Source organism: Pyxicephalus adspersus, chromosome 7, assembly GCF_032062135.1.
Source record: "Pyxicephalus adspersus chromosome 7, UCB_Pads_2.0, whole genome shotgun sequence".
In the NCBI taxonomy this organism is placed as follows: Eukaryota; Metazoa; Chordata; class Amphibia; order Anura; family Pyxicephalidae; genus Pyxicephalus; species Pyxicephalus adspersus.
Genome location: NC_092864.1, coordinates 35,396,681 through 35,408,681, shown reverse-complemented (window position 1 = coordinate 35,408,681; position 12,001 = coordinate 35,396,681). Strand labels below are relative to the sequence as shown.

The 12,001-nt window shown below is 37.0% G+C and overlaps 1 long non-coding RNA gene across 1 annotated transcript; it reads right to left on the bottom strand.

Moving 5' to 3' along the window:
• Positions 1-376: 376 nt before the first annotated feature.
• On the bottom strand, positions 377-8,582 carry LOC140334539 (uncharacterized). The gene is made up of 3 exons (XR_011921582.1): positions 8,164-8,582; positions 5,238-5,313; positions 377-787 (listed from the first exon to the last, which is right to left on the bottom strand). It is a non-coding gene; the product is annotated as an uncharacterized lncRNA (long non-coding RNA).
• Positions 8,583-12,001: the final 3,419 nt, after the last annotated feature.

Genomic DNA, 12,001 nt, shown 5'->3' with positions numbered 1-12,001 from the left:
CACTCCACTCTTCAGGGAAGGTTTTCCATAGGATCTTGTATCTATTGAGCCATAAAAGTCAAAGCTGAACTCGTAAGTTCTTCAAGATCTTGGATTGTGTCTATTGAGCATTTGATAATGAAAACACATAGATCAGGTGAGAATATTATCTCACATTCTGAGTTCTTTAAAATCTCAGAGTATGTCCATTGAGCTCATGGAGCATTTGTGAAGTATTGATATCAAATAAGAAGACTAGCTCTGATTTGGGGTTCATACCAAAGGTGTTCCATAGGGTGTTGGCCTGTACTCAATTGAGTTCCTCTATGTTGAGCACAGTGTCATGTTGGAACAGAAAAGACAATTGGTACATAACTGAAAGAGTGAGCCTGGTCTATAAAGGCCTATCAATCTATTGATCTATATACGTTATATAGCCAAAGTGTCTGAAACATTAACCATATCGACTTGTCTGACATTTATTTGTAATTTATAGCTATTAATATGTAGTTGCCCCCTTTTTGGCATTCCTCACTTCAGGGAAGGCTTTCCACCAGATCCTGGAGGATGTCTATTGAGCTAAAAAAAAAAAAAAGAAAAAAAATCCATTTGTGAAGTCAAGTACCAGAATCAGATAAGAATAGTTTTTTTTTTTTTTTGGAGTTTATGTGCTGGCAGCTTAAGTACTTCAAGATCGTGGAGTATGTCCATTGAGCCAATGGAGCATAGTTTAGGGTTAAGGCCAAGGCTCTTCATCAAACACATAAAACCATTTCTTTTTGGAGTTGACTTTGAACAGAGGGCCATTCTGAAAAAGAAAAAACTATTATCACAAGGTTGGAAGAGCAAGAAAAATCTATTATGTATAATGGGAATTAGGATTAACCTTCAATGGAAACATATAATAATTTGAGATACTTTTGGCTATTCAGTAAAAAAAGGCATAACATTCAGAAATGTTTATAGAAAAAATATGTATATAAATCAAGATATTTAAATAAATTTATTAAAGTGCCTTGCTTGAATTCAGAAATATACTGCAATGTAATAAAGATTTTCTTCTATGATCTGCGAAACTGCTGAATATGCACAGGGTAATCTTGGAAGTTCTAACGTAAACTTGTAATGCAGATCTAAACTATGGCATACTCAGCATCCTAGTTGATGTTGCAGATCATGCATTTGCTACATGCACAGCTACATTTGCTACATTCACTTTCTTTTAAAGGTAACTGTTAAAAGGTGGTTAAGCACTGTTAAAAAAACAAGTATTATTCTATATATTCATCATATGTAATGTGTACAATGTTTCTAGCCTATGTATGCTAACAATGTTGATTACCTCTTCCTGAAACTTGGCATATGGGAAAAGACAAGTATATTTTAATTGTTGTTAATGAAGGGAATAAAAGGGTGAATAAAAGGGTATCAATAAAATATGATAACTTTTTATAAATCCACTGCTGTTAAAGTCCCGCATCTTTCTTGTTTTTTTATTCTTCAAAGTATTATTCTATAGGTTTATTTTTCCTTAGAGCATAAAGCAACTCATACCTGATCTAGAGCTAGAAAATTTAGTATGTATCATCATTTAACAGATAAATACATGTAATCTTCAAGCTCTGCCTTTTTAGGTGTCATCTGAGGCCAATTCCAGTAAAAATATTGCTTAGTTTGTGTGCAGTCTTCATCATACAACACAGAGCAGCCATTTTCAGCTAGGTTTCCACCAGATGTTTCTTGGGGTTCCTTAAAGTGTGGCTGATTGCCCTCCAATTTGATGATGCCGGCATAGCCAAAACCACGTGGTCGAGCCAGCTGCATGATTCTTATATGTTTTTAGTTGCATATAAAGGAGTTATTTTAGCCACCACTGTAAGGGAAAATTATTTCCAATGGCCATGAATTTACGAGGCTTTGCTCTCATTGGAACACAAAAAATTGCTTTTCATACTGTAGGTAATGCCCAACACCTGAATAATATACTAAGGGTTTTTCAAAGGGTAAAAAGGTTAAGAAAGGCCTAAAAGACCTAAAAGAACTGGTACAGAGAAATCTTTGTAAGCGGTTATCATTGACCTTCTTTGTCTAGTTGTCCTTTCTGATCTATGCTTTACGAGTCACTGAATCAGAAAGTAAAGTCATAACCATTATTCTGTATACTTTTCCCAGGTCAATGATTCAGAAAGTATTGCAGCCAATGGATCCAATGGATAGTGAGGCAACTGGTAAGGACATTAGTGTATCAATGCCTGCATTTAGATAGAGGAATCTAAATCACTTAGTTCATGTTTACTTTAAAAAAACAGGTATCAAAAAGCAAGTATGATATGTTTTATTGAATTCATATTTTTGCTAACCTAGGAAAACAAAACAGGGAAAATAATGCAGCACCCCAATTGCAAGCTGTGATTTATTGGTTGCACTTCATTAGAAATCAGGTTCAGTTCGATCACTGCCATCAAAGCCATTCAGAATAGGCCAACCCAAACTACAAGAAGCAATATAGGTAAACTATGGATTTGTTGGCAAGGAATTCTAAAAACATCATGGAAAGATACTCTTACACGTCAAGACCAACCCATTTTTATTACAAACCCGGATGACTAGGCTAAGGCTATCTTTTTTGGGGCATAAGACCCAACTCATTGGAAAAGACAATTACGTTTAGAAAAGAAAAAGGTGACTAGCAATTTAGTGTAAATATGAACCTTTCAACGTGCTGTTTCAAAGACTGAAGACCAAATAAGAGACAACAAAGAACTGCAATCTATGTGGTGGAAAGGGATTGACTTTGTTTTGAAACTGACTGATTAGACCTTTTGTGATGACCAACTGACATTTTTGTATGGTTCAGTGCATTGCCATAACCATGTTCTATAATAAATTGATTATAATAAATTGGTTGGAGGCGGCTGACAATTTTGCTTTTCATCCTAAAAAAAAAAGAAAGAAAGAAAGAAAGAAAGAAAGAAAGAAAGAAAGAAAGAAAGAAAGAAAGAAAGAAAGAAAGAAAAACGTTACTATTTACTGGCTCTTTAAACTACAATGCGCCTTTGAATCTTGGAGTCATGCTTTTTCTGGTGCTCATGCAATCTATGGATACAAATGTTTAATTCAGGCAATTCTGTTATCATGAAATTGCCTCTCTTCAAGGTCACAAATTACCCAAAGGGGTAAATTGAGCTTGTGAAGATAACACAAATGGAGAAGACGACTCATGATTAAATATGTACGCTGTCCCGTAGCATTGTTTCCGCATGGCCAAGCATGTGCATCAACACAAACACTGAAATTTATGTTTCGAAAAGTGAAATCAGGAACCACAAGAGGAAAAGTGTCTGCTGAGCTGAAAATCCATGAACACTGAGGTAGGTCACCTTCACGTGTATTCTGTTGTGTTATTAGAGAGGGAAAGCACTCAGCAACAACAGGGCAACAAGAAGACCGAGAGACTCCATTGGGAGATGGTAACAAATGCTTCTGTATCTCATTTGAATCCCTTAGACATTCATTATATCAAGAGAACAGGATTATTAATTCAAAGGGGGGGGGGGGGGCGGATAGACTTTCATTGTAAAACAAAAAATGTGTGAAGTGCTTTTGTTAGAATAGGTCAACCAGAGGCTTTAATTAATAAGAACGTGCCTTAGGGGTCTATTTACTGAAATCTCTTGACAGTTGATCGAGGACAGAATCAGCAGAGAAAATAAAGTCCAATATTTATCTGAATTGATAATGCAAGCAGAAGTAAGTTTATTTACTAAAATCTGGACTAGTTTTTAAAGTGCAATAACTTTTCAATGGTGGGAAAGTTAAAAAGAAAGTAGTTTTTTTTATTCTGCATTTTTTATTGAATGAAACAAATGTTGCAGTCAAATTACAATCTTCTGTGCAACGCTGGTATTAATATAGATGTAAATCTTAACTGGTTTACATCTGCTTTACTAGAGTACTGTACCATTCTATTAAATTATTGCAGATATAACAATAACTACTAACAATAAAATGTGAACTAGAGAAGAGTATGTGAGATTTTAGTAATTAGTTGTATATGTCATTTATATGTCAAACCAGGGCCAAAAACAATGTATGCATTTTAAATACTGTATACATTGACAAATCTGCAGAACTAGGGTCCCTGATTTTCGTCAGTTGCCTCTTATAAGACCCTTTTGAGCACCTACTCTTACAGCCCCTGTGTCTTACAAGGCGCTCATATCTTGCCCTTAATAACACAATTAAAGCCCATCAATGGGCAAATAAACATCCTTCATTTTTTCTTAAATAAGGAGCAAGATATACTTACCTATATCCTCTGGCAAAGTTCATTGCCAGTGTTCATTCTAGATGCAGGTAAGTGCTAATTGAACGCCTCACTCCCGACTTCTGCCCTACAAAGTCTTGGCCTCTGCATTCTCTGAGTTATGTACTCCTGACTCCTGCACTCAAAGTATTATGTATTACTCAAACCTGGACTTTATACTTACATGTATGGTCAATAGCAGATAATTGTGCACAGGCAGGCTTTAGAAAATTGTTCTCAGCACAGGGTGGAATTCCATTTGCGTCAATAGATGGCCTAAACCAGTTTTTCTCCGGAGGTTGCAAGAGGTTTCTTGAGCAATAGGCAATTTGTTACTCTTCCACTGGTACATTATTCCACTGGAGAGCAATGTAAGAGGCATTCTTCCCTGTGACAACCATGATAATATACTGTGAACTGTGGATAAAAGAATTATAGCATGGGTTCCCAGAAGACCTTAACCACGTCTCTGCACTCATCCTACAAGATATATGTGATTGGCAGGTGATCACTCCAATGCATGTATAGATCTGTAGGCAAGTGTTTGAACAAGTGTTAGCTTAAGGACACATTACGTTGAGAGTTTTGAAATCTATCCTGTAGAATTCAGAATGGTTAGGAGTAAATAGTCACACTGGACTGCAGGGTACCAGCACTAACCAGCTTCTTAAAAGTAAAAAGCCTGAGTGTGAAATATGCACTGACTATAATAATATTAAAATTCCAGACAGTACTTAAACAGCCCACTCATCCTCTGCAATAAGTATAAGCGATTTAATGCAATATTATGAAACACAGTATTGTGAACTCTTTCCCAGACTGCTCTGAATCCTAAACAAGAAGTTAAATTTATTAGATTTAAGGGCAGTTACAAGCACTATAGCAACATATTGAACATAATTCTAAAATAATTGAGTTAGTTTTTAATATACTTCAGGCCTGCTGCACTTACAGATGCAGATGGGAGCGATGCTTTGAAGAGTCGGTTTGTAGATGATTAAAAATCCAGCAAAAGGATAAATTTGTGTCTGCAAAACAAAACACAAAATAGATTAGGCATTTGCTAAGTTGGATGATGATCTGAGGCAGTCTGCTTCATTAAGTGCTAGAGAAGTGCTGTGCATTGCTGAGACACAGACACCAAAGTCTCATTAAAGTAGGGAACTCAATTCCACTCCTCAAGGAATGCCACATACAGGGCGGATTTTGGTATTAACAAAGTCATTTTCTGACTCTTTGTAAACCATTTATTACTTTATTTCCAGTCTAAAATGACTTCAGATCCTGGCCCTCGAGGATTGGAGTTGAATACCCCTGTTTTTAAGAATAGCTCCTTGAAATGATAATCTGTAACTAAGAGGTTGGAATGGCTCCTTAAAATAAAAATGCACTCCATTACCTTTCCAAGCAGCTGCACCTGTACCATGGTTCCTTGTTTCTATATTATGGACTGAGAACCCCTTCCTAATTTCTGTGTAAGTATTGTTTTTCTGAAAATCATAATTTACAGACAGATAAGCATGTTCTCCCTGGCACCATTGGATCTAATTCTCAGCCACTTAGGTACCAAACTCTTTTGAAGTCAGGGAAAGAATTACATGCGCTCTTGTACCTTTAGAGTAAAGGGTATAGGTACCATTGCAAGGACAAATTACATTGCAAACACTTGTGGAAACCTGATCAGATCAATTATTTGAGTTTATAAGCAGCTTAGACCAAACTCTTGAGTATCAATACAAAAGCTTTCAACGAGATTGTGGAATTTCTGCCTATTCAACCAAAAAAGCATTTGTGCGGTCAGGTATTAATATTGGTTCAGAATTTAGCTTGCCATTGCCATTTTAGTCTACTTCAAAGCATTTGCGTAGCATTTTAGTCTATGTTTTGTGCAGGTCCCTTGAGTTCTTCTACATTAAATGTGTCTGATCATATTTTTATGGAGCTGGCTGGCTATGTGCACAGAGGCACAGTCCTGAAAGTGACTTTCACCAAACGCATTCACAGACAGAATCTCTAAAATATCTTTTTCTATTGTAATATTAACAGTACTCTACAATGGAGACCCCAACCTTAATAATTTGGAGAGCTATATAGGGTAAAAGCAGATACCACTGTATAAGCAACTCTAAAAAGTGTACAGGTCTACTACTATGAAAATTTGGGAATTTATGCAACTGTAAATAAAGTTTACTTTATAATGCATTGTTGATATTGACAAAATGAGAGGAAGTAGAATCATCTAAGTATGTTTGCATTTAATATTGAAATAAGTAGGCACCACATTTTCCATTGGGTTTCCCCATATCCTAAACATAAAACCTTTTTGGTTTCTTAACCATCTTTGTTGTCTTATCATCCTTTTTCCAAATGAACTCAAGCTAAAGCAGTGATTCTCAACCAGGGTTCCGTGGAACCCTAGGGTGCCTCCACAGGTTGCTAAGGTTGCTAATGGCCTTTTGGCTATCTATAAGGATGACATTATATGATTTGGCTATCTATAGGGGGTTTGTCACAAAGGCTAGCAATGTAAGAGGTATTCCATTGACCACCACACTAATGTACTGCGAGCTGTGGATATAGTAATTATAGCAAGAGTTCCCTGAAAACCTGAAAGTGATTTAAAGGGTTCCCCGATGTCAAAAAAGGTCAAGAACAGAGTTAAATAATGAGATTTTGCCCAACTCAGTGGTGGTGCCCTCAGACAAGAACACAAGTGAAGAAATGGAGGAAAGCTTAGTATGCATTGCTGGTGGAGCAAAAATTAAATTAAACCTATTGCTTTGTTCTGCATAGGCAAAACACTGCTTTGTTATAAACCAATATAGTGTTTTTAGGGGGTATTTTTATGTGATTCCTAGGGTTGCCACAGTGAAAAAAGTGCAAGCCATATCTGGTGACAACGACTAAATGTAGCCCCCCCTCTTATATCCTCAAAAAGTATTTCCAATAAATAAAATATTAAAGTAATCATTTATTCCTTCTCTCTATAAAGTCTCCAAAACAAAAGTTGACCAAACAATGACACTTTTCTTGTTCTTTAAATACAAACATTAACTTTAATTACCTAATGCGGAAAGCTGTTTAAATATAATCTGTCTGCAGCATTGACTTTAATTTCCTAATGCTGTTTTTAATTAATCTTTACAACTTTAATATCACGCCATATTCTTTTGTTGATGAATTAAATTTTAATGGCCTATCGGCCCTATGTGTGGATAATTCCAAACGCTGCACTGCGCTGTGAGATAAAATTTTATGTACGCCTGACTCAGGCATGTTGTTTTGTGTTTATTCAGGCAACATTTTTTTTATTGCACACATAATTACATGATCTTGGTTATTTTACAGGTTATATTTTAGTATTGGAGAAAAAGGTTTTACATTTTTAAATGTATGAAATTATTTTTTTTCCAAGGCCATAAATGGTCTACATAGGCCTCATGCACACAGGCTATGTTGAATGTTTGCTTATGAAACATAAAAACTTGAACAATTATATCTTAATCTGTTTTATGATCATCAGATTCAGACAACATTAAAAACAGACAAGCTGCAAGAAACTTTGCCGGTGGGATTTAATCACCCCTCAGCTTCCATCAGGAAGTGTTAAATAAAGATCCAAATGAAATTGTTGGCTGTAGATTTAAATAAACCTTTAGCAAGCTTAAGCAATTTTTTAGAACAGGTTAAAGCAAAATTATACAGGAGCTAAAAACACACACAACACAATACAACACACATACAATACATACATGACTGGGAGCATTCAAGGGAAATTATATTGCATGTATTTAGTTATTATTGCAGTGTTTTCATTAATCTTCAGGCAAACAATTGCATTTTCCAGAAGAAATAAGTATGTGTGAGAGCTGTTTTACCTGCCAGAGGATTTCAATTTCTGTCCATCTAGTCCTTGGATTTATACAACTTTGCCCCAGAGACAAGTGCTTTCTAGTAGGAAAAAAGACTTGGCCTCTCTGTGCTGCAAAAACTCCCTGTACTTTTTCTGTAGTACAGCTGTTTTTTTTTTTTTTTTTTAGAGGGACCATGACTTAAAGCAGGGGACAGCAAACTCAGGCCTTTAGGCCAGATAAGGCCTAGCTGGTAGTTTGTTCCGGCCTAATGCCCCCTGGGCGATCTGGCCTAATGCTGGCTGGCAACCTGCAGCAGAGCCAAACGGCAACAAATTACCGGAGCTCCAGAGCCACATGATGCTCTTGAGCCTATGTGTGGTGGATCCCTATTTACCCCAGCCGCCGTTAACACTTCGGTCACCGGGGTAAATAGGGAACATGCCCTCCCCTCCGTATCTCCTCCGTATCAACCTCCAGAGGTTGCTAGGGGTTCCTTGATCAAAGAGCAGTTTGTGACTATCAGGTCAGTTACCACTGACACCGATGATCTTTTTGGCTATCTGTAAGGATGGCAGCCTTCCCATTGACCAGCAATGTAGGATACATCATTCTCATTGACAGCTTTGCCAACCTACTTTAATCTGTGGATATAGTAATTATATAAGCGGTTGCCTGAGGATCTGAAAGTTATTTCGGGGAATTCACCCATGTTACAAAGGTTGGGAAATGCTGATCTATAGAAGTATAATGCTTTGCAAAGCATTTTGTATAGAACATTGAGAACAGAGCTTACAAATGGGAACCTGAGGACCACATCATGTGCTAGCTATTTCAATGTCCATTTGGCAGGCTTTAGGCAGAGATGATGGAAAAATTGTGTGTGCTGCAGACAACATTTAAATGTACAATCCCCATAAAAGGGATAACTTCGTAGATGCAAATTTTGAACTGTGCACAAGGAAGCTATAGCAGTAATGTAGGACAAAAAAATGGGGCATTAAACAGAGCTCCTAAGATTATGATATTTGCCCTAAGCTCTTCTTTTAATTATTTTCTAGCATATCATTTTGCTATTAGTCCATGGAGAGGTCCCAATCCCACGAGTGCCAGGTGACACAAGAACACTCAACATTCTAGACTTCACCCTCAGTACCACCTGCTGGTGGAAGGCAGAATTACAATTTGCATTTCGAGACTTATTACTCAGATATCTTAAGATATTTCGTAAAGAATATTTAATGATAAAAAAGTAAAATATTTGAAAACGACAGTGACTCAGAGTTTATCTCATCCTATTGGTTGGTTTAAATAAATCATTTATTGTGCCCATGATATTTCACAGGCCTCCAAAACTTCACTTACCATTGACACCATTAATCTTTCTGGCTATCTGTGGGAGACATTCTTCCAAATGGCCAGCAATGTAAGAGGCATTCTTTCTGCTGACCACCACACTAATGTACTGTATATCTAAAGTTGCATACACACCTACAATTATTGTCATTGGAAAGGATCTTTCACGATCCTTTCCAACGACAAAAGACTGCACGATGGATAAACGAGTACTGTACATACAGCACCATTCTGCTCTATGCAGAGGGATGGGGGAGTACGAAGGAATGGCACCCTGCTGTGTGCTCTCCCCCTTCCCTTACATTACAATCATTCATGGCTTTTAAACAGGCATGTTGATTTCCTATTTTGCACTTGGAAATCAAAACCTCAGCAATGTTTAAGAGAATGTTTTTAAACTATCAACTGGGTACTAAAAAAGGCTTGATAAATTTAGCCATTCTAGTGAATTCTAGAATATTCAGCTTTTTTTGCACCATAATTATGGGTCTCATGCCATTGGCAAATTCCATTAAAGTTTCTCCCATTTTCCATTTTTTGGGGGTAAATAAGGCAAGTGAATGTTGAAAATGGCATGGGGACTTGGGAACAGCCATGTGGTACAAGCACCAATTGAAAACATATTGTTTGACGAAGAAGGTCTTTTAAAGGGCAAGAATTAATATACTCAAAACTTTTGAACAACATTCCTGGTACATAAGAAGCTGGAATCACTTTAGCAAGAAGTGCTGAAAGTGACTTCTGGGAAAGATTGCATCTCCCAAGCATCAATAAAACTTACTATTAAGTGGACCACTGGCAACTGCTTGTACTATTCTGTAATACCACATACAGCCTAAAGGCATATCTCCAGCATGCAATGTAAAGAATTGGTATTTTCCATTAATGCTCTCTGAACTGCACTAGAAAGCCCTCCTACCAACTGTATTAAAAAAATAAGGATATTTCCCAGTGGAGGCACAAACAGTAATCAACATTAATGAAGTTGTATCCCTTTTCCACGTTATCCAACACTACAATTGAACTAAAATCTATCTGGAATTGATCTTTAGCTTAGAACACTTTTGTGTACTTCAATATACATTTGCATTATCTTTCTACAATTGCCAGCATAGTAGGACTCAGTGTAAGGGTCAGGACCATTGCATTACCAATAACAGCTACCTTTTCAGCCTGCTGTATGTGCATGTACTGGTAATCAATGGGCCTCCAGGAACCTAAGCACCAGATTATCTGGTCATAACAAGGAGTTCCTTCCTCCAAAAAGGTGGGATGGGAAATGCAATGAAGGTCAAACATCTTGCCAGATAGTTGAGGTCAAGACAAGAGCCATGCTGACATCCACGACATGTAAGTATGCTCAACCACATCTCTAAGACACTATAGGACATTCAGTCCTGACCACCGCCAGTACCAATCTTGGGGTCCGCACCTAAGCAACTGATGCTCCGAGCTGCAACCCCCTGACTTGGGAATAATATCTCACACATGCAAGCCCCTTAACCATTTTCTTCCCTTCTTGGAGACATTATAACTCAGATGAGTTCTCCCAACCACTAAAACAATGCCCATGTATTTGAGGACCTCCATGTAATCTTCCATCTCCACCGCTTTTTTAATATCATCAATCGCCTTTTATGACGTTACCCTGACCTACCAACATTCCCTGTTTTCCTCAGCCCCTGGGGTGTCCAGCTTCAGGATTTATTTTACTGTGCTATCTGCAAGGGATTCATACATTTCTAGAATGACTACTAGAATTTTAAATATAAAGCTCACACACATACAGTATCTTTAAACGGTGTTTTGGGCAGCTCCCTTACCGTTTTGTCTTTAAAAAAAAGTCAATGTAGCAAACCTCTGATATTGCAGTGATGACTATTTGGCAAAGGCAGCACAAATACAAAAGGCTGGAATGACTTTTTACACCATTTTAGCCTACTCCAGGACAGTGTGAACTTATTTCCAATGTGACAGAATCTCTTTAAAATGTGAAATAAGTGATAAACTCTCATCTAACATGTTACTTTGTCGCTCAGAGCAAATGTCCTTTTTGCCCTACTGTAAAATCTACTTTTGTAAATTCAATCTTTTTGCGGGCTGGAATGCATCTTTTTGAAAATCTTCCTAAACCAAGGCAAATATAAGTTTAAGTGATATAATTATCTCTATTTTATTAGAGCAAACCATGCAGCTACGAGCAGGAGAATTTAATTTTTTCACTTAGAAATTCAGTGCTGAGCCTCAAAGACAAATTCTACCTGCCATTTATCGTGACAGCCAAATCACAAAATACATTTATTATGCTTTTATACTCTTATCCAGAGCCTTGATGGGAAATTTTATTTGACATGATACCTTTAAAACGCACCATGAATTTGTCTGCATGAGCCACAATCCAATAAAGGAGTCTTGCATTTTATTTTATTTTTTACTAGGGGAGCACTGTACACCATTTCTATACACCATTAGCACAAGAAGATGCTGAATATTAAAATAGTCACCTTGA